This window comes from Ursus americanus, chromosome 30, assembly GCF_024610735.1.
Source record: "Ursus americanus isolate L20-20 chromosome 30, mUrsAme1.1.p, whole genome shotgun sequence".
Classification (NCBI taxonomy): domain Eukaryota; kingdom Metazoa; phylum Chordata; class Mammalia; order Carnivora; family Ursidae; genus Ursus; species Ursus americanus.
In genome coordinates this window covers 25,622,599-25,646,956 of record NC_142156.1, presented here as the reverse complement: position 1 = coordinate 25,646,956, position 24,358 = coordinate 25,622,599, and the positions used below count along the sequence as shown (strand labels likewise).

The window sequence follows — 24,358 nt, the reverse complement described above, 5'->3', positions numbered from 1 at the left end:
GTTTTCTTTTGTTTATTTTATTTTGAAGAAGGTTGAATAAAACTTTCCATTTTTTAATGGTCCTCTATAGTAATTTTTCCATGTAAAATATAATTTTATATAGTTGTATTATGGCATATACAATTTAATTATTTTTTACTTAAGCTTACATTATAATTTTTTCACATTGCTTCTTAGTTCCCACCATCTCTTGTTTTAAAGAGTTTAAGGAAGACAGATTTTCAAGTTCATATAGGAACTTTTCAAGATACATCTATAAGCAAAGTTTTGAAAACTCAGGTGGTTTTCATTGCTTCTCACCTACGTATTGATCCAATTTTCATCAGACTGATGACTTTGAATTGCTCATGTCATTGGTTTCTCCCAAAGGTGATCTTGGAGCATATTTCGATATTTGCAGCAACGAGCATTCGTTTTAGAGGGGTTTTTTTTTTTTTTTAGATTTTATTTATTTATTCGACAGAGATAGAGACAGCCAGCGAGAGAGGGAACACAAGCAGGGGGAGTGGGAGAGGAAGAAGCAGACTCCTAGCGGAGGAGCCTGATGTGGGGCTCGATCCCACAACGCCGGGATCACGCCCTGAGCCGAAGGCAGATGCTTAACCGCTGTGCCACCCAGGCGTCCCAGCAACGAGCATTCTAGAAACAAACTAAAGGCTTTTTGCTGTATTCATGAAGAGGGTTCCCAAGCATAAATCTTGCAGCGATGGGGATGAGGATATGACTGGCATTAGAACACCGACCATCATTTCTCACTCAGCAGAGAAACAGGACCTACAAAGCCACATGGCAGAGGCAAGAACAGACCCAAAGATGCTTACCAGACAAATCATTTGGGGGGCAAAGAGTAGATAGTGAGTTTGTAGGGTACAATTTTTAAAAAAAATGCTCCTAGGGGTGTGGAGGTCAGTTCCTTCGTCCCATTTGGCTCACAGGTCCCAAATAACCATGCATCGCCCTGCACCTGACCTACATACAACCACCTTGTCCTAAAGCATTTGCCCTTGAAAGACCTTAAAGTGGTGGTTAGAGCCAATTACGTTTTTCCTCTATTTTGGGGGGGGTGCATTCTAGCAGCTACATTCACTCATATGTAGGCTCAAAGAATGAGCCTCTTCTACCTAGAAAAAAAAAGAGACGCTTTTTAAGCAGAATCCATAACTTCCCTCAGAGAAGCAATCAAGTCAGCGCAAAATAAACCTGGTAATCAATGGAGGAAGTGAAGCTCTTGCCAGTTACCCTCACATGCATCTATTCTCTTAGGCATTGTAAGGGATAGCCACAATTTTCATGTCAAACTAGCCTCCAAATTCATGTATCCTCATTTCTTTCTCCAAGGCACCTTCAAGCAGAGTGTGCTGGTGCATAAATATGTTTGTATTTGTGTAGATTTTGGAGTCTGAATATCTCTGGTTGTGAGGTATGCTTACTGTTTCTTCTGAAAAGATATCAGAGGAAAGAGCAAGTGGTATTTCTGGGAATCCTGCTCTTATTCCACCCACCCATCTAGTTGACTCCCTAATTCTCAGCCTCATTTTAATAAAAGACATTGAGTAGCTCTGCGTTTATGATTTAAATGGACTTTCAAATTGGGATTTAACCATCTGATATAACAAAGTGGGCGGACTTCAGTCTTCAGAGGGAAAAGAATAAACATACCGAAAGCTGTAATTAAAATTTTGCCTTTGCCTCCAACCCTCTTCATGCAACTATTGTCAAACTTGAAATATCCAGTGCCCAAATTCCAACCTCAGGTTTTACAAAAAGTGGTAGGGGGTGGCAGCTGAAAACATTCCAGAAAAGGCAGCTGAAATGATTTTGGTAGAAATCCAGATCCGCCGGATGAGCATGAACACGCTGACGTGTATTAAATTCAGAATGTACCGGAGGTTAGAGACCATTGGTCAATTTCCTTGAACAGAGGGGGTTAAAATAACTTTGTGAAGCCCGCATTCTAGAACGCAAATGCTTCAGCTCCTAACGGTCCACGTGGAGGCATCACCGAGGAAGGTATGACCAAGTAGGCCCTAAAGAAATAAGAAAGAAAAACTTCAATACAGAACAATTGGGTATATTTACCAGTTACTCAAGCCCCCAACCTTAGAGTCATCCTTGACCCATCTTGTCTCTCACACCCAGGGATGAGATCCAAGGTCTCTGGGGCCTGAAGCATATATAGTAAAGATCTTAAGAAAAGACACACACACACACACACACACACACACACACACACACACACACACGCGGGTTTTTTTTTCTTTGCAAACTTTCCAGAAACATAAGCTAATGAAAGTGTCCAGAAGCCTCACAGTAAATTCCCCTCTGTGCACACTGCGCTCCTGTTGGTTCTGCCTTCAGTATATGTAAGAATCCAGCCTCTTTTCCATCTCTCCCCTACCATCCTGGACCCAACTACTTTCATTTCTTGCTTGAACTACTGAAATATTACTATGTCTTCCCTTGGGCCTTTGTAGTCTGTTCGTCCCACAGGCAAGCAAATTAGATTGTGTCCTCGGTTGGCTTAAAACCCTCCAACTTCGTCTTCTGTTGTACTCTGTAAGTCCTTACAGTGCCTTTCAGGGTGCCACTCTATCTGGCCACCCTGTGCCTCTTGGACCAAGTTTGCTCCTCACTCACCTCTTACCGACCAGGATTCCTTGCAGTTTTGGGAACCTGCTAAACATGCCTCCAGGCTTCTGCATTTGTCATTCCTGTTATCCAGAATACTTTCCCCTGGAATCCGTACTTCTGTCTGGTCTTACACTTCAATGTCACCTTCGCAGACCACCCAGTATAAAACAGCAGCAGCCTGTCCCCCCAGACATCCTCTCTTCCCTGCTTTGCATTTGTCTCTACATGCTCAGTGTCATGTGGCATATCTTTGTTTGTTTTACTCTCCTCTTCCAGACTGCAGGCTCTATGACGGTAGGGATTTTACTGTATTCACTGCTGCGATCCATTCTTACAACAGTGCCTAACGTTTGTGGAAAGAAGAGATTATCTAGCCTGGGTCATTAGGTTAATCATGATGTCATTGGCAGGGAAAGAAAAAATATATTCAGGGAGATGGTGGAATGCCTTCATGCCTTCTGGATGTTAAGTCTAAAGTGACAGATTCTTAAATTATCACTATATGCTGTAAATAAATACCTATTTTTGATGGAGAAGAAAGTGAGTGCTAGGAGTAACCCGCCTAGAACAGGACCTTTTTTTTTTTTTACATTTTTTATTTTATTTTTTAAAATATTTTTTTATTATGTTAGTCACCATACAGTACATCCCTGGTTTTTGATGTAACGTTCGATGATTCATTAGTTGCGTATAACACCCAGTGCACCATGCAATACATGCCCTCCTTACTACCCATAACCAGCCTATCCCATTCTCCCACCCCCCTCCCCTCTGAAGCCCGCAGTTTGTTTCTCAGAAGTTGTGGTCCATACACACGTAGTAAAAGGGAGTGAAACTTGACTGGAGAATTCGTGCATTGTAACTTTAGTAACTTTTGTAAAACCAGATATGAAATTAAAAAAAAAAAAGCATGAGAGACTATGGACTCTGAGAAACCTTTTTTTTTTTTTTAATTTCATATCTGGTTTTACAAAAGTTACTAAAGTTACAGTGCACGAATTCTCCAATCAAGTTTCACTCCCTTTTACTACGTGTTTATCTTTCATGTTCCAAATAGGCAAGGAAAATTTCACAGACTGCAAGGACAAAACAATTTCTTTCAAGAGGTATTTTCTCAAACCGTGAACACAAATCGGCTGGTCATTTACTCTGAGATTTTACTTCTGTGGGTCAGGTAGCAAAACGTCCCTCCCCTTCACTCCTCAACTGGGGGTCTCTAATCCCATCTTCATTTCCCAGGTCTCTCCAGGAAGAAGTGAGTTCCAGGAGGGGTTTCAGAGGGCTCCAACAAGAGCCTTCTGCAGTTCAAAGGAGCAGTCCCTGGATTTGGCTGTTGGTCAAAGGATGCAATCAGTGAAGGAGAGAAGACTGGACGTGCCCTGTCCCCGTCTCCGCCTCCGCGGGGATGCTCTTTAGGCTGCTGGTCTCTTGGAAATGGGGGGTCTTGGGGCGAACTTTCCCCTGGAGCATAAGGGTGTGCATTTCTCCAGCTGGGGAGGAGTCCCGGTGTTTGGGGGGTACAGGATGTCCAAGTTAAGGCTCTCTAAAGAATTTTTCCCAACGGATCTCCCCCAGGAAACTGACACTTCTGAGGAGCTTTTCTCCCTCGCATCAGGTCTCTATTTACCCGAAGAGTAAATGAGCCTGTTTTGAAAGCTATAAAAGGTGGCGCGGGGGGATCACGTCTGCCCTGGAGTCCGGCTTCCGGCTCTCTCAGTGTCAGTTAAAGCTCCAGGGGGTGAACGCAGTTGTCAACTGCTCATTCATTCAACAAATATTTATTGAGCGCCCGCTGAGTGCCAGGCACTGGGGGTGCCCGGGCCCCAGTAGCAACTTAAGAATTTATACTCGTTCCCCCAGAGGCGCGGCGCACAGTGGGAGCGACCCCGCACTCCTCGCCCACCCGCAGCTCCCCTGGGTGTGTCCCGCGCCTCCAGCGCTGCCCTCCCGACGCCCCCCGGGATCCAACCTCGAGGGTTTAACCCGGGGGAGGAAGGCGGGGGGGGGGGCGGCGCCAAACACTCAAAGGAAAAAAACCTGAGCCCAGTCGGCCCTGGGAAACCGCTCCCGGGAAGCACGCGAGGCGAACCCAGGAGAGCGCAGCGCCCCGGGGCGGGCGGGAGAGGCCGGCGCCCGCGGGTCGGGGCGGGGAGGCGGCCCCGGCGGGAGGAGGGCGCGGCCCGCGGCAGGGGCTGGGGCCGCGCCGCAGGGAGGGGCGCGCGACGGCGGGGCTGCCCGGCCCAGCAGGTGACCGCGGGCCGGGGCGGAGCAGGAGCAAATCCGCGCGCGCGGCGCGGCGGGGAGACGGCTCGCGGGGTCGGCGAAGTTTGCCGGAACACGGCGGAGGAGCCCGAGCCGTGCAGGAGCGCGGCACGGCGGCTGCCGGGGACGCAGGAGCTGTAGCCGCCGCAGCCGCCGCTGCGGGGCGACGTCGCCGCCATGGCCAGCTGGATCCCGACCAAGAGGCAGAAGTACGGGGTTGGTGAGTGCTCGCCCCACCCCGCCCGCGCCCTGCTGCCGCGAAGTTCGCGGGAGCGGCCCTGCCTTGCGCAAAGTTGGGTGGCGGACGCCGGGCCGCTGGGTACCCGCGCTGCCCGGCACCGGTTTCGGCTCCCGCTGCCCTCGCGGGCTCAAGCAGAGCTCAACTCCCGCAGCGGCAGTTCCCGGTTGGGGACGTCCCTCCGGGTTTGGGGAATCCGAGTGCACTCGGGCTCCGGGACTGGTAATTGGGCTCCAGAACCCAGAGCTCCAGCGCTTTGCATGGTGGGAACGTCAAAAGATGAGCGCTCGCTTGCTATTCATTCATTTGGGGCACCGGGCCTGGGTGCTCGCCTTTCTCCTCCCCATCCTTGGGGTTTCATTGAGTAGTTGTAATCGGCCGCCGTCGGCGGATTGCGGGTTGCCGCTCGCGGACCCGGGGCTTTCTGCCTTCCCTCTTCCTGGGTTCTCTCTGATGTCCCAAAGTGAGGGTTTGGCGGGAGAAAGCCGCCCGCCCCCCTTTCCTCCCAGGGACTGGGACCCTGCTAACAGTTATAAACTGAATGGGAAACTGAAGTCGTGGGGTGGAGGTGATGGAAGAGACATGAAGTGTGTGACCAGGCAACGGGGGTGGTTGCGCCGGGGGCTGATTGTGCAAACACCCTCGTCGCTAACGGAGCGTGTATGAGACGGTGTAAGACTGCCTTCCGAGCCCCGAGTTTCGTCGTGGGATAACATGAGGATTTTTTTTTTAAAGATTTTATTTATTTATTTGACAGAGATAGAGACAGCCACCGAGAGAGGGAACACAAGCAGGGGGAGTGGGAGAGGAAGAAGCAGGCTCCTAGCGGAGGAGCCTGATGTGGGGCTCGATCCCATAACACCGGGATCACGCCCTGAGCCGAAGGCAGACGCTTAACCGCTGTGCCACCCAGGCGCCCCAACATGAGGATATTTTGTTAAGAAAACTGTGACAGGTCCTGGCCAGGCCCTTGGCATTCCTAGCAGCCCTCCTGGAAGAACCCCCACCACCCGCGGAGGGATTGTTGTTGTGTTGTTTTGCATCGGAAACACTGGATGTGCCTGGTTTTGACCCGGGTGAAAAACCATGGCCCTTGCACCTTTTAACCAGGAGCGAGGTTGCAGAGGTCTCCTGGAAAGACTGCCTTAAGTCCGGCGATTACAAGGGCAAGTAGACTTCCTGGCGGTTCCCTAGAATAAACAACAGTTGTGTGTGTTGAGAATTTTATCACTTCCTCTCAGGTTCATTCACTGGGCCCATTTGTAATTTAATCTTTTACTTTCGTCCCTTTCCTGCCCCCATTTTCCCTCCGAGCTTCAGTTAGGAGTGGTCCCTGAACCTCTTCCGTGCTTCTGCGTTTTCTGTCAGTGGAGTTCTTTCAGAGATACTCTTAACATCCTCTGGGTGCTTTTTACCTCTGTAACCGCGAGTCAGTTAAACCAACAACCAGACCCTTTTACATTTACTATAGTATTCTTGATTGTGACCCTTTATGTATGTATGTATCTGTGTATATAATAATATATATTGTATATACATAATTCCTTGTTTTCCCTCTGCTCCAAAAAGCTTGTTTCCTCTTAAATTTTATTTAGAATCCTTGCACTCTCCTGTGGCTACAACTCAGAAATGAGTAGGCGTTTCTTCTGCCTCAGACTACCTGGTCCTGGGGCTTCAGGCAGGTGCCAGCACTAGCCAGTAGTTATGGAAGTGAAATGGTCTAAGATAGAGGGAATCCATTTCTTTATTTTTGAGCATTTCAGAGTACTACTAAATTAAAGCATATTTAGCAATGCCTAATCATTAATTACTACTTACAAAGTTTAATTTTATCAGTTTTAATTTTAACAGGATCCAAAACTATTATGACTTTTGTGTAGTTAATGCAAGCATACCCCCAATATGGTTTTAATTGCCATAGTCATAGGAGCAAGTATGACATGTTTTCTTTTTAATATACTTTTTTTTTTTCTATTCTGGGGTCAGGTTCCCCCGTTATTTATCATCAGTCGAGAAAGGTATTTGAATTACATTTCCAGGGCATAGGTGGTAGCAAAATGGCCCCAGGATGTAATTTGGCACACTTATTTTACTAGACACAATAGATTCTGATTAATCTTGGCTTGACAAAAGGACCCACTGTTAGGACAGATTAGCTGAGGAGATAAATCACCATTGTTTTTTTTTTTTTTTAAGATTTTATTTATTTATTCGACAGAGATAGAGACAGCCAGTGAGAGAGGGAACACAAGCAGGGGGAGTGGGAGAGGAAGAAGCAGGCTCATAGCAGAGGAGCCTGATGTGGGGCTCGATCCCAGAACGCCGGGATCACGCCCTGAGCCGAAGGCAGACGCTTAACCGCTGTGCCACCCAGGCGCCCCAACCATTGTTTATCCCTAAAACTCACTGTTGTTCCTAACACCTCCCTGCTTGGAAGCCTTCATTGGCCTACAGGGTAAAGTCTAAATTGAGCCCAATTTTCAAGGTTAAGATAATCTGGTTCAACCTATCTCCACCAACCTTATCTCTCCTGGCTTCTTTCTTGAACTCACCAGTGCCGACACTGCCCTTCCTTGCTCTTGCGCCATGTGCAATGGCGAGTCTCTCCTTTGAGACTTTGCTCTCTTGTGCCTGTCCCCTGTCCAGAGTGCCCTCCCACTTCTCCATCCCCCCAATCCGGCCTTTTCCTCAGGGCTCAAATCCATTGCCATTACTTCCCCAGATTTGGTATGAACCAGACCTTCCCAAACCTTTACGCCTGTCCTCACAGTCACTACATTGTGCCATCCTTTGTTACTTACCCTTTTATCCTTGGGTTCACTGAATCAGGTTATGGTTCTGTATTCCTGTCACAGTACTAGGCATAGAGCGTGTCTTCAGTAACCGCTTGTCCTTGGTGTTGAGGTGACATTCTAAAGCCCTAACCTAATTTCTGTGATGATTTAATGCAGTTCCTCTCCCACCCCCCCAACCCTCCATTCACCACCATTTGAGTTTTATTTTGTTTAGTTAAGTGCAGAAAGTGAGAGCCTTCACTCTGTCTTCATGTTTGCAAGTAAAAAGAGACAGACAGAGAGAGAGAGAGAGAGAGAGAGAGAGAGATGTGCTGTTGAGAAAATAAGGAAGCATAGAGTAGAAAGACTCACTTAAACAGAATTAGGAAAATTGGCTTGTTGGACTTTTGGGAGGATAGTAATCACTTACGAGTGTCTGTTGGTCAGATTGCGTTTCTGGGTGAAGGAAGCCATATGGTAGCCATTTTGAAGCATTTCAATGACTCACAGCTACTCTGTGTGAGGGTAGGGCTTTGATCTCAATTTGAATTTTGCTAAGTGAAGCTAGCAGTCTCTACTCATATTATCTTGGTGCCACTATTGGTTGCTCCTGACGTAGCCCAGATTTTTCTATGGGGACTGAGATGCAATCTGTCTGGGCTTTCTTGGTTATTAAACATAGCTGTGTTGGCTCAATCTCTAGCATTTAGAAGGGCCTAAATGACCCATGTGTGTTTTCTGTGTTATCAAGGGAGAGAAGCAGTAGATTTGCTTCTTTAAAGTTCTAGTCCATTCATATCCCAGTGTGAAGTGCTCCCTGCCAAGTGCTTAGAATAAAGTGCTCTTCCTATAGCCATGGAAAATTCCCTTTCCTCCTTCCTTTTTCTTTCTTTCTTTCTTTCTTTCTTTCTTTCTTTCTTTCTTTCTTTCTTTCTTTCTTTCTTTCTTTCTTTCTTTCTTTCTTTCTTTCTTTCTTTCTTTCTTTCTTTCTTCTTTACTTTCTCTCTTTCTCTCACTCTTTCTTTCTTTCTTGATTTTTTTCTGTTTGAGGATATGAGGGTACAATCACTTTTATTTAGATTTAAAGCAAATGTTAGTGGTATATATCCAGGTTACTCTTCTGATGATTGGAAACATTTATGTTTAAGTCTGCACCCAAACAAGCTATTTATATCAATAACAGCCCCAGACTATGTTGATGGTTGATTTTTTTTTTTTTGCAAAATAGTTCATTATTGCTTATTTGTGATCTCTACTGTTATAATGTGATAAAAGATAGTGTGGGAGAATCTTTGCTTTCTGTTTGATTCTGCTAGGCCCCATTAATCTGAATGCATTTAGCTTGGTAGAGTAGATTCTCGAATGCTGGTGTAAAAATTGAAAGCAGACCCTTGTAGCTCTTTGTTAATGCATTCAGGTGTGCTGTGGGTTCCCGTCCAGCTCTTGGGGGGAGGATCTCAGAATAATCTCTAGTATTACTAGTCCAGTTTCCCTTTAAAGAGAAGAACTTAGTGTCTAAAGAGGTAAAGTGAATTGCTTAACACAAGGTAATCTTTTGACTACATGAACTCCCTTGGTCATCTGGTTAAGCCAGTGGATCCCTTCCTTAGAATAATGATTTTAAATACACAAAGTCAACTCTGAAGGATTGAAAATGAAACCCAGTTGTATTGAAATACAGCTGTCAAGATATTTTTCAAAATTTGTGATATTGTAATATACGTGCTTATCTGTGCACTAGATACCAAGATCTCCTGGCAGGTCTAATAACTACCGTACTTTTGAATTAGTGATGAGCATGTATGATTTTCTTAAGATATCTGCAGTAACTGTGAAATGATATGAAAATACCTATGATTTCAGTTTGGTACAAGTGGGGGGTCTATTGCCTGTTGTCATAATTAAGGTACATGCTGAGGGTTAGAAAATAGAGATGTATTTTTTTCCCTTTTCAAGTCCATGGATCTCTGAATTTGAGCACAGACTAAAAATCCTTGGCTGAAGATCACACGGCAGATTAATTACTGAACCAGAGTAAGCAGCAGTAGTAAGTAACCCTTGTTGATCAGCTGTCTACAGAGGCAGGGTGCTGCTAGATATTGTACAGCTGATGAAGAAGTCTTTGCCCTAATGTGTTCTTGTTCTAATAACATCGAGGCTAAGAACAAAGGGCAGAGAGAAGTAATATTTATTATGAATTTACTTTGTTTTACAAAACCCTTTAATTCAGTATGTTCCAGGTACATGTGGGGGTTGTGGAGACATTTTCAGTGAGCCCATGAGATTGAAAACTTTTTTGGCTATGATGCTAAGATGTTATCGGCCTGTTTCACTCTACCCTCTCTTGAGTATATGGTTTCCCAGAGCCTGCATGAAGTGTGATATCACAGCAGATTGAACGCCGAAGTCGATGGGAGAACCCAGTTGCCTTTCATGAAGGTAGACATTAAAGAGATTTACGAAGATGCAAAGCAGTGCCTCTCCTAAGTGGTTTTGTTTGGAGAAGTGTTTTTTTTTTTTAATGATTTTTTATTAGATTATGTTAGTCACCATACAGTACATCCCCGGTTTCCGATGTAAGGCTCGATGATTCATTAGTTGTGTATAACACCCAGTGCTCCATGCAATACGTGCCCTCCTTACTACCCATCACCGGTCTATCCCATTCCCCCACCCCCCTCCCCTCTGAGGTCCTCAGTTTGTTTCTCATAGTCCATAGTCTCTCATGCTTCATTCCCCCTTGTGATTACCCCCCCTTTCTTTATCCCTTTCTTCCCCTACCGATCATCCTAGTTCTTATGTTCCATAGATGAGAGAAATCATATGATAGTTGTCTTTCTCTGCTTGACTTATTTCACTTAGCATTATTGGAGAAGTGTTTTTATTTGGAAAAATACATATTCACAAAAAACATGCATTGGGTTTATTATGATTATTTTATTATTTATTTAAATTTTTAAAAACTTTTATTATTTGAGAAAGAGTGCGCAAGAAGGGGGAGGAGCAGAGGGAGAAGAACGAGCAGACTCCACCCTGAGCATGGAGCCCAAGGTGGGGCCTGATCACAGGACCCGGAGATCATACCCTGAGCTGAAATCAAGAGTCGGTCACTCAACCAACTGAGCCACCCAGGTGCCCCATGATTATTTTATTTTTAAGATTTTATTTATTTATTTGAGAGAAAGAGAGCACAAGTGGAGGAGGAGGGGGGGAGGGGGGGAGGGGGAGGCAGAAGCAGACTCCCTGCTGAGCAGGGAGCCCCCTACGAGGCTCCATCCCAGGACGCCAAGATCTTGACCTGAGCCAAAGTCAGCTGCTTAACTGACTGAGCCACCCAGGCGCCCCTATTATGATTATTTTAAATTAGTTAAGTAAAAAAGTATAAAATGTCTCAGTTTTACTTTCTAATATGGTAAATAGTGACAGATGGAACCCAGATAAACAAAATCTCTTTGAGAGTCTCGTAACTTTTAAGAGTATAAAGGGGTTCCAAGACCAAAAAGTTTCAGCTTTGCTTCTCTACCTGCTATTTCATTAAATTGAGATAATGCTGTAGTTCTCATCTATCGTCCCCTTTCCCAGATAAGACAACTGAGGCTCACAGAGGGTACGTTTTTCATCTATGGCTGTATAATCTTACTCTCAAGCCAAAACTCTACTCCATATGTTTCCCCAGACTTTAGTTGTTCGTTGTCACCTTGATCTCTGCCGTGTCCAGGTGACCTTGTGAAGCAGCTTCATGCCTGATTCCAACCCGTTTGCCTGGTCTGTTTCCTAGTTCATCTTCTATGTTGCGACCTTTTTTTTTTTTTGTCTTTACTGAAAACAATTATTGCAAAAGAAAATCCTACATTCCTACCACTAAAGGAGAACCAGTATCACATGTCATAGGAAAGAGCAACTATAAAAATAACACCAACAAAAATAAAACAGCAGTGTACTGGAGTCTGGCTAGAATCTGGTACCTGTCAAGCCATTTCTCTATTAAAGAGCAAGGATGATGCCCAACTCCAGCGTTCTCTCTGTTGTAATGTAGATCCCTGTGATTGGTGGAAGTTAATATTCTGTAAAGTAGCTGGGAACACTGACTTAGGGAATACTGAGCCATCGCTCCTAGGCGAAATTCAAGGTCAGGTTGCTGTGAGCCTCTGGTCACATTTTCATCAACTGGTCAGTACATAACCTTATTTTATGTGTCTTCCGTGTAAGGTTTAAAGACTTTATTTATTTATTTATTTATAGAGATTTTATTTATTTATTTATTTATTTATTTATTTATTTATTTATTTATTTGACGGAGAGAGAGACAGCCAGCAAGAGAGAGGGAACACAGGCAGGGGGAGTGGGAGAGGAAGCAGCAGGCTCCCAGTGGAGGAGCCTGATGTGGGGCTCGATCCCAGGGCTCTGGGGTCACGCCCTGAGCCGAAGGCAGATGCTTAACCACTGAGCCACCCAGACACCTCTTTGGCAGTCCTTCGACATTGGTTTATAGGTAGCATCCAGCATACCTCAGGAATCATGGGCTTTTATTTTTAAGTTTAAAAATGTTATATGCAAGTAATGAATCATGGAACTTTACATCAAAAACTAGGGATGTATTGTATGGTGACTAACATAATAAAAAATATTATTTTTTAAAAAAAGTAAGAGGTTAAAAAAAATGTGCTTTGGACATCAGGCGAAGAAATGACTTTGAGGCAGAGATTTGGGTAAGCAAGGGAAAGCAGAGGATGGTTGTGTTAATTTTATTTTTGCAAGTGATGTCCAGGCCGTGTGCTCCGGCAGTCGGGACTCAAACGATTGTCTGAATTACTGGCAGCCAGTTCCCAAGCAAGAGACGAAAGTGGTCTTTGTCTTTCCCAAAGCTCTGTGCCATCGCAAAGCTGCTGTTGTTCCAGTGGCTTTATAGTCATGGATCCACGTTTCCAGATTGTGCCATTTTCTCCTACTTTCCCATACCCCATTAAACTCGGGGACTGCCCATGTCAGATACAGTAGTTGGACCCCTTGGAAGCCCTCTCTCTCTAAGAATCCTAGGCATCCATTCTTTATCTTGTCAAATAACTTGAGGAAAAGAGATCGGAGCAGAGATTCATTCCCTCTTGAAGATAGCTCTTGGCTGACTCAGCCAAGGTGCGTAAGAATGCATCCTGCTGACCGGTTTGTTACATGTGTACCTGGGACAGGATGTGCCGTACTTTGTCTGTACTTTCTCTGAGCCTGGAGTGATAGGGCTCTCCCTCCCCAGACTTTCCTGCTGGAGACTGGTTATAAGTCATAAATCTGAGTTACAGAATCTGACAGCTTTGCCTTTTTGTGTGTAGAATCAAAATATTAAGGGCTAGAGTCTATACGTATCCCTTCATAGCTAACATCCTTGTATATTGGAAAAATATGCCGCAGAGGCATAAAGTGATTAACCAGAGTCATGGGTCTACTAGCAGATTTGTTTCAGCCTATTGTCTTCTGGCTGCTTCCTCTCTCTTTATAACCAGACAGAGCAAGTTTCTTTATACGCCTACTTAGGGGTCTGACAAGTAATTGAACCCCACGCAGTCCTAACGGGAAAATGTCTGTCTTCCCTGGGTTTTTTCTAGGTGGAGGTTTGTTATAAAGAAGATCCAGCTATCAAATCATCTTCTCCCCCCCCCTTATTGAAATATCATTGACATATAACATGATGGCAAGTTCACTTGTACAGTGTCAAGTGTCTAGAATGTGAAATGATCACCACGTTAAGTCTAGTTAACATCCATAAGCACACATCGTTATAAAGTTTTCCTGGTGATGGAGACCTTTTTTTTTTTTTAAGATTTATTTATTTATTTTAGAGAGAAATAGCATGAGTAGGAGGGGCAGAGGGAAAGGCAGAGGGAGAGAGAGAGTCTCAAGCCGACTCCACACTAAGCATGGAGCCCGATGTGGCTCGATCCCGTGATCCTGAGATCACAGCCTGAGCTGAAACCAAGAGTTGCACGGGTAACCAACTGCGGCACCCAAGCGCCCCGTGATGAGGACTTTTAAAGGCTAATTTCAACTTTCAAATAGACAGTACAGTATTATTAACTGTAGTCATTAGGCTGTACACTACATCCCCAGGACTTACTTATTTTAGAATTGGACTTTTAAAGGCTAATTTCAACTTTCAAATAGACAGTACAGTATTATTAACTGTAGTCACTAGGCTGTACATTACATCCCCAGGACTTACTTATTTTAGAATTGGAAATTTGTACCTTTCGATCGCCACCCATCCCCCACCTCTGGCAGCCACCAATCTGTTCTATCTATGAGTTCCATTTTTGGGGTTTTTTTTTTTTTGCTTACAATCCACATGTAAGTGATATCAGACAATATTTGTCTTTCTCTCTCTGTCTTCTTTCACTTAGCATAATCCTGCAAATGGCAGGATTTTCTTCTTTTTTATGGGTGAATAATATTCCGGTGTGTCTGTATCACATTTTCTTTATCCATTCATCCATCAGTGGACGCTTAGCTTGTTTCCAAATCTTGGCTATTTTAAATAATGATGCATGAAACATGGAGGTGCAGCTATCTTTTCAAGTTAGTGTTCCTTTGAATAAATACCCAGAAGGGGGATTGATGGATTAGATGGTAGTTCTATTTTTAATTTTTGAGGAAACTCCATACTGTTTTCCATACTAGCTGCACTAATTTACATTCCCATCAACTGACACAAGACTTTCCTTTGCTCCATATCCTCACTAATACTTGCTTCTTGTCTTTTTAATAATAACGTTCTAAAAGATTTGCGGTGATATCTCATTGTGGTTTTGATTTGTGTTTCCCTGATGATTCGTGACATTGGACATCTTTTCATGTGTCTCTGGGGCATGTGTCTTTGGAAAAATGTCTGTTCATATCTTCTTCCCATTTCTAATTTGGATTTTTTTTTTTGCTACTGAGTTTATGATTTCTTTCTATATTGGATAACTCCTTATCAGATAGGTGATTTGCAGATATTTTCTTTCATTTGGTAGGCTGCCTTTCCGTTTTGTTGACGGTTTTCTTTGCTGTTCACCTTCCCCTTTTTAAGAGTTCTGGGAAGGAAGGATGTTTTGAAGGTTTGAGCCTGCAAAGTAGAAGTCACGCTGTGGGTTCCATGGTGGTCATGTTTCAGGCCTGCTATGGGCCCAGTGGTCTTTGGTCCATGGTATTGACATAATGTCAGTCGCCCAGCACCATGGTATTGAAATAATGTCAGTCGCAAAATTAATAAGTAGTGTGACAGTCTTACAACTTTACAGGCATGTTTGAGAATGAATGTTACTATGGTTTAACGAGTGTTGATGGGTGAAGGAGAGGTCATGTATCGATCATAAAGGATTATAATATTGACCTGGAAGTGAGAGAACGTTGGTCTTTTTTTAGACCTGTATTTTGAGCAAAATAGTGATGCTTTATTCAGAACACTTAAGCTAGGAGAAGTCTGAGCAAGGCTCCCTGCTGTCGTGGGGGATGCCAGTCCTCCTGCACTGTTCTGATGGGAAGGGGCAGTGGGCAGTTCGATACTGGGAGGATATGCTCCCTCATCTCAGGCCGAGAGCTACTGTGGACTTCGTATTGGAACACACTCCTCCTAGAACAGGGCTGGCGTCCGTCTACCTGGTTTCTGAGCTCTCCAGCCAGGCTTTGAGCTCCCTTATGAACAGAAGCAAATAAACAGAGAAGGCTTGCCCCCCACATCATGACAGCGTGATTCATTTTAGTTTTTCCATCTCACAGGATTGTGAGGCACAGTTTCTATGAACTTCCATGCTTGTATATCTTTTCTCAATCAGTGGGTACTCGAAGCATAGTTACACATTTATTGTCTTTGAAAAAGGAATCCAAAGGCTCAGAAAATGTTGGGAACTTTGGTATAAGCGTAATTCTAATGTGCCGTGTCTTATAAGAATACTGTATGTGCCGTATCATTGTGGTCTGAAAGATCCAATTAAAATTGGTATAACCTTGGGGCGCCTGGGTGGCACAGTGGTTGGGCGTCTGCCTTCGGCTCAGGGCGTGATCCCGGCGTTACGGGATCGAGCCCCACATCAGGCTCCTCCACTGGGAGCCTGCTTCTTCCTCTCCCACTCCCCCTGCTTGTGTTCCCTCTCTCACTGGCAGTCTCTATCTCTGTCAAATAAATAAATAAAATCTTAAAAAAAAATCTTTAAAAAAAAAAAAAATAAAATAAAATTGGTATAACCTCTATCAAATATTGATTTAAAATGCATATACCTTTTGACTTACCAATTCCACTTCTGTGAGTTTATCCTGAAGATACAGTAACACATGTGGGGAATGATATATGGACAAGTGTATTCATTAGAGCATTTTCATAAAAAAATGTGAAAATGTATGTGAGTCAGTGGGGGATGGGTTTAGTAATTTATGGCACATGCATGTAAATATCAGGCTCAGACAGACAAAGTGTCTGCTAAAGATGATACTGATGATACTGGCATTTGGTGGTTTAAGGATGATCTCTTCAAAAAATGGTGCCGGGTCAATTGGTTGTGTATATTGAAAAAATGTGCTGGACCCTTGCCTCATGCCAAAAGAATTGATCACTGGACCCCTACTTCATGCCATAAAAAATGATTCCAAAGGTCTGAAAGGTGGAGACTTTCAAAAGAGAGCACAATAGGGGTGTCTGGGTGGCTTAGTCAAGCATCTGACTCTTGATTTTGGCTCAGGTCATGATCTCAGGGTTGTGAGATTGAGCCCTGTGCCCGGCTCTGTGCTAAGCGGGGACCCTGCTTGAGATTCTTTCTCTCCCTCTTCCCCTCCCCCGCTTTCTCTCTTTCTCTAAGAATAAATAAATACATCTTTAAAAAAAAAAAAGCAGAGAGCATAAGAGAACATCTTGACCTTGGAATAGGCAGAGATTCTAAAAAGGGACACAAAATACACTAACTTAGGAAAAAAAAATTATACCAAGTCTATTAAAATTAAGAACTTCTGTTCACAGAAAGACACCCTTGAGAGATTAAAATGGCAACCCACAGAAGGAAGAAGACATTCCCAGTACACGTGTCTGACCAACGGATCATATTGCCAACATGTAAAGAACTAGAAATCAGTAAGAGAAAAGAATAACCCAATAGAAAAATGGGCAAAAGACTTGAATAGATTATCATAAAAGATGATAATCCAAATGTCCAGTAAACCTTTGGAAGGTGGCTGCTTTCCATTTGTCATCGTGGAGTTGTAAACACAATGGCAGCCCCACCAGAAGAGCTAAACAGAACAAACAAAACCATGGAGGGCACCTGGCTGGCTCAGTCAGTTCAGCATCTGCCTGCGGCTCAGCTCATGATCCCAGGGTCCTGAATCGAGTGCTGCGTCGGGCTTCTTGCTCAGCAGGGAGTCTACTTCTCCCTCTCCCTCTACCCTTCCCTCCTGCTGGTGCTCTCTCTCTCTCTCTCTCTGACGAATAAATAACTAAAATCTCTAAACAAAACCAAACCATGGAATCATTCCGGCTATTGGTGAGGACATATGGCTGTAGGAAGTCTCACGTGTCGTGGAAGCGTACATCGATCGGTACAACCATTTTGGAAAGCAGTTCAGTAGTTCCTAGGAAAGTTAGGCGTGGACCTCCTCTGTGCCTCAGCAGTTTCACTGTTAGGGGAATGACAAGTTTGTGCAGAATGTTCAAGTACACTAAATAAAATAGCCCCAAATTGGGAACTACACACATACCCGTTGGCAGTTGAACATATGTATCAATGATGGTGTCTCCACTCAATGAAATACCATAGGGCAGTGAGAATGAAGGATTTACATGTCCTCACAAAAATACAGTTTAATCCGACAAAAGGCTATGGGAAAGAAGGTGAACAGAAAAGGGTACCCATTGTATTATTGAATTTCTATAAATACGAATACAGGAGAAACTAATTGGTTTTTAGAAGTCAGGGTAGCGGTTACTCTAGGTGTGTGCAGGGTGAAAGGTGTGCTGGCAGTGAGGATGAGCAGAGCATTTAGGCTGTTGGTAATGTCCTTTCTTGATCAGGGTGCCGCATAGCTAGGTGATTCAGTTTATGAAAACCTAGTGCACTGTGCATGTGTGGCACGTGCATTTCCTGTATGTATATTACACCAAAAGAAGAATTTTGGAAAGGAAAAGAGTGAGGCAGCTATTTCCAAGATATATCTGAATGCAAGGGCAAGATGCAAAAAGTACCTATAGTACTAATTCTGTTAAATGAATATTTGTGCCTTACCCACTGTGTCCAGCACTGTTCAAGGCACTGAATGCAGTAGGCAGAGAAAGGTATGTGTTTGCGTGCGCTTGTAAATGCCAGACCATTTCTGAAACTGTACGTAAGAAATTGTCCCATCAGTCGTTTCTTGGAAGGGGATGGTGGATTGGGTGTCAGAAGTAGAGAGCTTTTATTGAGTACTTTTGCGTCTTTTAAAGTTTGTCTGATGTGGATTCGTTACCAATTTGAACAAATAAATAAATTGGACTTAAGGATCCTATGATTATTCATGTAATGTGTGACCTAAAGGCAGTAGCTGTTGTCACCTCTGTGTTAGGGGTCTAGCAAATGAAACAGAGTATTTTGGTGGTTTGCCCCAAATCACACAGGATGTCTTGTCTGGGTTCAGCAGTTAGGTCTTCGACCCCATCTCTCAAACTTACACTGACTCTTGCATATTCTAGCAGAAATCTAACCTTATGTGTCCCTGTGTACTTGAGGACAGTCTGTAATTTTGTATACTTTGCTTTCTATGGTTGGGTGAATTACTTATGACACACTCTGTCTCTGTTCACAATCAAAAACCAATTCCAAGATTGTTCTTCACTTAAGGGCAAAATGGAATCTTCATGTTTACACCAGTCTCATCTCTTTATAACCCTAAAACTAAAAACTCGCAGAATCACATCTCACTAATTCTAACCTATCGGCTGTCCTAAGGCCCTAGATGACTATTTTATGGCTGATAAACCATTAGTCTCTGGCTTTGACCCCTCTATCTGTTCAGAGACAGTAGGTGTGAGGTCATGGTCTTTTTTTGTTAAGGTAATGGACAGTCCCGTGGAATACATAAGACTTGGTGTCGTTGGGGCGCCTGGGTGGCACAGCGGTTAAGCGTCTGCCTTCGGCTTAGGGCGTGATCCCGGCGTTATGGGATCGAGCCCCACATCAGGCTCCTCCGGTGGGAGCCTGCTTCTTCCTCTCCCACTCCCCCTGCTTGTGTTCCCTCTCTCGCTGGCTGTCTCTATTTCTGTCGAATAAATAAATAAAATCTTTAAAAAAATCTAAAAAAAAAAAAAAAAGACTTGGTCTCACATTACATAAAATATTTGGCTAACAAAACAGAACAGTTACATACGATTATTTCTTAGTCTAACAGCTTCACTAATAGGGTATGCCTTTCAAAAAAATAAGTCCTGTTCTGCATGAGTGAAGAAGAACAAGGTACAGATGTTGATTTACTCAGTGCCACATGGTAAGCCGACATGGTAACTACTTCCAGTCCTGCAGACTGTGGTTAGTGCCAGTGGCCAAACCACGCTTAAAATCAGAATTGTCAAGGCAGACGCAAGAGTGAAGTTTTGGAGGGTAGCTTCTTGTGGCTTGGAACTTTGAAGTTCAGGTCTACTAACTTTTGTTACTCTTGGCCTTTATGAAGTCATACAAGGCTCTAAGCCAAGTGAGAAGTTGGGAATATGATTAGCACACTTCCTGGTACCGCGGGCAGTATGGCGATCATTACCTGAAATTTTGCTAGGCCGGAGCCTGCCTGAGAGTACGCTGGGCTGGCAATCAGGTGCCCTTGTTTGCAGAGCAGGGTAGATTATTAAGTAGTTAATGTTGGTTAGCTCTGAACCCATCTTCAAAGGTCCAGACTAAACTCTAGTATCAAAGTGTCAAAGTTCTTATGGCTGGAAATGGCCTGGTCTTGCAAAAATTGTCATAGAAAATATGTGAATTCCCAGGGGTCTCTGGGTGAGGGGACTTCTATTCTCTGTTTCTGTGCTCTTGAAGTAGCACTCGCTCACTGGCTCAGATCAGTCTGGGATCTGAAGAGGTAAAAATAAATAATAAACTCACACATAACTGACTGACTAACATGGGTGTTTTGAGTCAGGCCAACTGGAATTTTTTTTTTTTTTAAGATTTTATTTATTCGACAGAGAGAGAGACAGCCAGTGAGAGAGGGAACACAAGCAGGGGGAGTGGGAGAGGAAGAAGCAGGCTCCTAGCGGAGGAGCCTGATGTGGGGCTCGATCCCATAACGCCGGGATCACGCCCTGAGCCGAAGGCAGACGCTTAACCGCTGTGCCACCCAGGCGCCCCAGGCCAACTGGAATTTGAATCCCTACTCACTCTGACGAACTTACTGCTCTGAGGAAGTACACGTTCTCCGAGTACCTGCTACTTTCCAGTGGCTCATGTGCTGTGAGGATTATGTAAGATACAGAATGTGTGGAAAATACATAGAGAGAGTAGGCACTTCATAAAGGCTGGCTTCCTTCCCTCTGGCTTGATAGAATGCCACACAGTCCATCCTCTCCAGCCTCGTCTCCGGTCATGGACACACAGCCATTTGTGACCAGTAGCCCGCCATTTCTGGCCCTATCACACAGACTATCATAGAATCTGAAAACAGGAGTCCCCTGAGGACAGAATCCTGAATGACTATCTTGTGGGCCTGTGAGCCTCTCCTAAAGAAGACCGATGCCTGCTTGAGTCAAAGAGTTGACTGTGTATAGAATACTGCAGAGTATTTCAGAAGAACCGTAGACACCTTGGGAGAGGCCAGTACCCAGTTCACGTTGGGTGACGTGAGGATTGCAGCTCCAGCTTTTTTTCCATTTGCGCGATAGCTTCAGGGAGGTCTTTTTGGAAGCTCACAGATTCAGAAATGGTTTGACTCTGGAAGAATTCCTTTCATGTTTGAGTTCCGATCTAAGCCAAGAGCCTTGGAAATTTTGAATCCACCTCTTTGGTATAGTTGCTATAGAAAATATAATGATCACTATGGTAAACATATCATATATTAAAATATATAGCATATTGGGGCGCCTGGGTGGCTCAGTCGTTAAGCGTCTGCCTTTGGCTCAGGGCGTGATCCTGGTGTTATGGGATCGAGCCCCGCATCAGGCTCCTCCGCTGGGAGCCTGCTTCTTCCTCTCCCAGTCCCCCTGCTTGTGTTCCCTCTCTCGCTGGCTGTCTCTCTCTGTCAAATAAATAAATAAAATCTTAAAAATATATATATAACATATTAAAAGAATGTATAAATTATCATAGTTTTGTTTTAAGAATTATTTAGTGAACTATCCAACCCTTAGCTATTTGGGAATTTTTCCATTAAAAGAACCATTTCACGTTTCACAGGTCAAAGCTACCATTTAGAGAAACATGCATTTAGCTTACAGCAAAATTCTGAAGCTCTCCTGGTGAGAAGTACTTAGATATAGACCGCAATGAAAAGAAAACTACACTCATTTTCCTTAGCCCGTAACGTGAGAGTTCAGAAGGAAAGAAGCACTTCTCACTAAGAATAAACTGTGAAATGCGTGGGAAGTTGTTGGAGGCTGTGCCAGGGGGTTTGTAAGAGGAAGTACACAGAAGTTCGCAACTATTAGTGGTTAATTCGAAGGTACTTAAATCCGCAGTGACTAAATGGCATTAATGTTACATCAACAAATTGACCTGCAAAGGTAACCATCCTCAATGTCCCTGTGATCGTGAATGATTTGTACTTAAAAGTAAGTATATGAAAGTCCTCATTATAGTTGTCATTGCTCCAGAAATAAGTTAAAAGAAGCCTTGCTTATCTTTTCCCTGCTAAGACTACTGTAACGTTCGCCAGGTCATCTCTTCAAAAGACAGCTGGCCTGATTGTTAGAGTGTTCGATTAAGAAAACTAGATACTAAGGCAACATAAGGGTTCCAGCTTGCTCAAACTCTCGGTCAAGCCTAGAAACCTAATAACTGTGGATTATATTGACCATATTTGAATCAGTTATTGAAGCTGAAAAAATCGATCAACTTCTATTTCTGGAATTCAAAACAATACTCCTAAGACTAGAAGCAATCCTTCGTAGCCACAGATTATCAATGAAGATATTTGGAATTTCCATGTTTTTGTTTAAAAATGGTCACATGTATACAGGTCCTTAGGGTTGACCCTAATGCTTTACAGCATTTCAGTTGCAGTCATCCAAGTAGAAGTGTGTGAAGAAAAATACCCCACCGTTAAGCTTACTGATACATGAAAATGTTATCTGCAAAATAAACCACAGGTGAAATGCTGTAAATATGTGTTGGAGCTCTTCAGTGAAGGAAGTGGGTTACGTTTTAAAGTTGAATGAAATAATCATAACTCATCAGTAAAATGTGTGACCCTTGATAAAATGTGTCACTTTTAGTCTAATTCAGTGTGGTGATTTCTAAGGTATTTTTGCTCATTCCTCAGTATGAAAATCCGCATCGTTGAGTTACTCATTGGGGCTCATATGTCACTTTTTCAGAACCTTATCCAAAATGTCAGTTGAATCCTCGACGTCAGTATATTCTTGAAAACCTGGCAAGTTTTACTTTTTTCTACTTTCTTTAAATTGTCATTAATGTAGTTTAATACACTTTATTAGTAAATCCAAAGAAGAAATCAAGAATAGATGTAGAAAAGAAAAGTTTTTGGTTCTTTGTGTATTTAGGAGTCTAGTTTAGTATTTGAGTGATTTATTCAATAATAATTGTTGAATGCCACTTAAAACAAAATGAAAATCATCATCTTTTACCTATAAAAAAATCCCTTACATAGATGAATTCACAAATGGAAATTGGTGGTATGCTTTCTTAAGACGAAATTGTTGGGATTTAAAATATGATATTTTTATATGATTTGATATCTCTCAAATCTGAGAAATAAAAATCCATTCTGCAGATAGTTTTAAATTTGCATTTTCAAGTTAATATTTTCAGTGGGATGTTAGACCTACCACGCGAGCAGATTTGTCCTGAGAGTATTTCCATATCTCTGCCGTGAAGTGCATCCTTAGTCTGGAACTGAATGAAGCAAAGTTGCTCACATTACCTCGAGATACAGACTCAGGGACTGCTCTCTGTTACGGGGTATTAAATGGCTCTCTCTGGTAAGCAGTGTACAGAATAATCCTGTGCAGTCTGAAAAATCCCTAGAGATGTTTACATTTAAATTGCCTGTTTTCCACTGAAAAGCAAAATAATTCCAGTGGAGAAATATTACCATTTATGTTCAGGAAAAAAGGATGGGCAGACCCGTAGCTGCAGAACTTCAGTACCAACTAAATATTTAGTAAATAAAGCAAAAGAAGAGCTGAAAATGAGTTTGAAATCCATATGTAATGTGCAGTAGGCTTACATGATATTAATTGATGGCATAAATATATGCAATGTTAAACTTACTAAAAATTCACTGTGAGGGGCGCCTGGGTGGCACAGCGGTTAAGTGTCTGCCTTCGGCTCAGGGCGTGATCCCGGCGTTGTGGGATCGAGCCCCACGTCAGGCTCCTCCGCTATGAGCCTGCTTCTTCCTCTCCCACTCCCCCTGCTTGTGTTCCCTCTCTCACTGGCTGTCTCTATCTCTGTCAAATAAATAAATAAATAAATAAATAAATGAAGTCTTAAAAAAAAAATTCACTGTGAGACTAGAGCAATGCTCTTAACTTCCCAGTCGTTGCTGGCAGTTTTGAACGAAAGGAAGTTTTGGTTTGGGTTTACGCCCCTTATCATCATTTAACAATAATGTCGTCTTCATCATTATTAACATACTCGTTCTCATCCTTATTTTCATTGTTAAACAAAACGTGTCACAAAGCATTGTTTTCATAACCATATGTATATTAACTCTGGTTTCACAAACGAGAAATTGGATTCTTATAGAAGAGTTTTAAATACCTTGCCTGAGGTCATGAAGTTATTTTAAACGACAGTTGGGATTTGAACCTGTGTCATCTGGTCCCATAGGTCACTTCTCACATTGCAAAAATCGTATCATAACTTTAAACATAATTTGGGAAAGAACATGTTTTCTAGGTTTCTCATATATGGGGGAGCGATTAGAAAGTGACTCAGAATACTAAATTTTCACGTAACTGGGTTACGTTGCAGATGCTATTTTAGAAGCAAAGGTTCAAAGACAAAGGTGCCTTTAAACATGGAGACACAATTAATTAGATTTTGATTGTTTGAGTGAGGTGGTACCACGGTGAAAATAGTGTTGTTACTATTAACTATTCCCCAGTGAACCACTCCCTGTATTTATGTCTTGTGCGGTCCCCTCATACATTGACTCTACGCCTGACCTTGTGACTTTCTTTAGACAATTTAACGATTGTAAGCACCACACAAATAGAAATTTTATAAACACTTGCAAATTGTGCTGTTCTCTTGTATTATAGTTACAGTGTAAAGAAGTCCAAGCTGTCTATAGGCAGGCAGCG

The 24,358-nt window shown here is 43.1% G+C and overlaps 1 protein-coding gene across 1 annotated transcript in view; it reads left to right on the top strand.

Annotated features, from left to right (window-relative positions):
- The first annotated feature begins 4,936 nt into the window (after positions 1–4,936).
- The window catches only part of LOC148107466 (small G protein signaling modulator 1-like), a 32,610-nt gene continuing 13,188 nt past the window's right edge, over positions 4,937–24,358 (top strand). The window contains exon 1 of the mRNA XM_087857169.1: positions 4,937–5,113. The gene's annotated coding sequence lies outside the window, so the exon portion shown is untranslated. The remainder of the gene's footprint in view (positions 5,114–24,358) is intronic.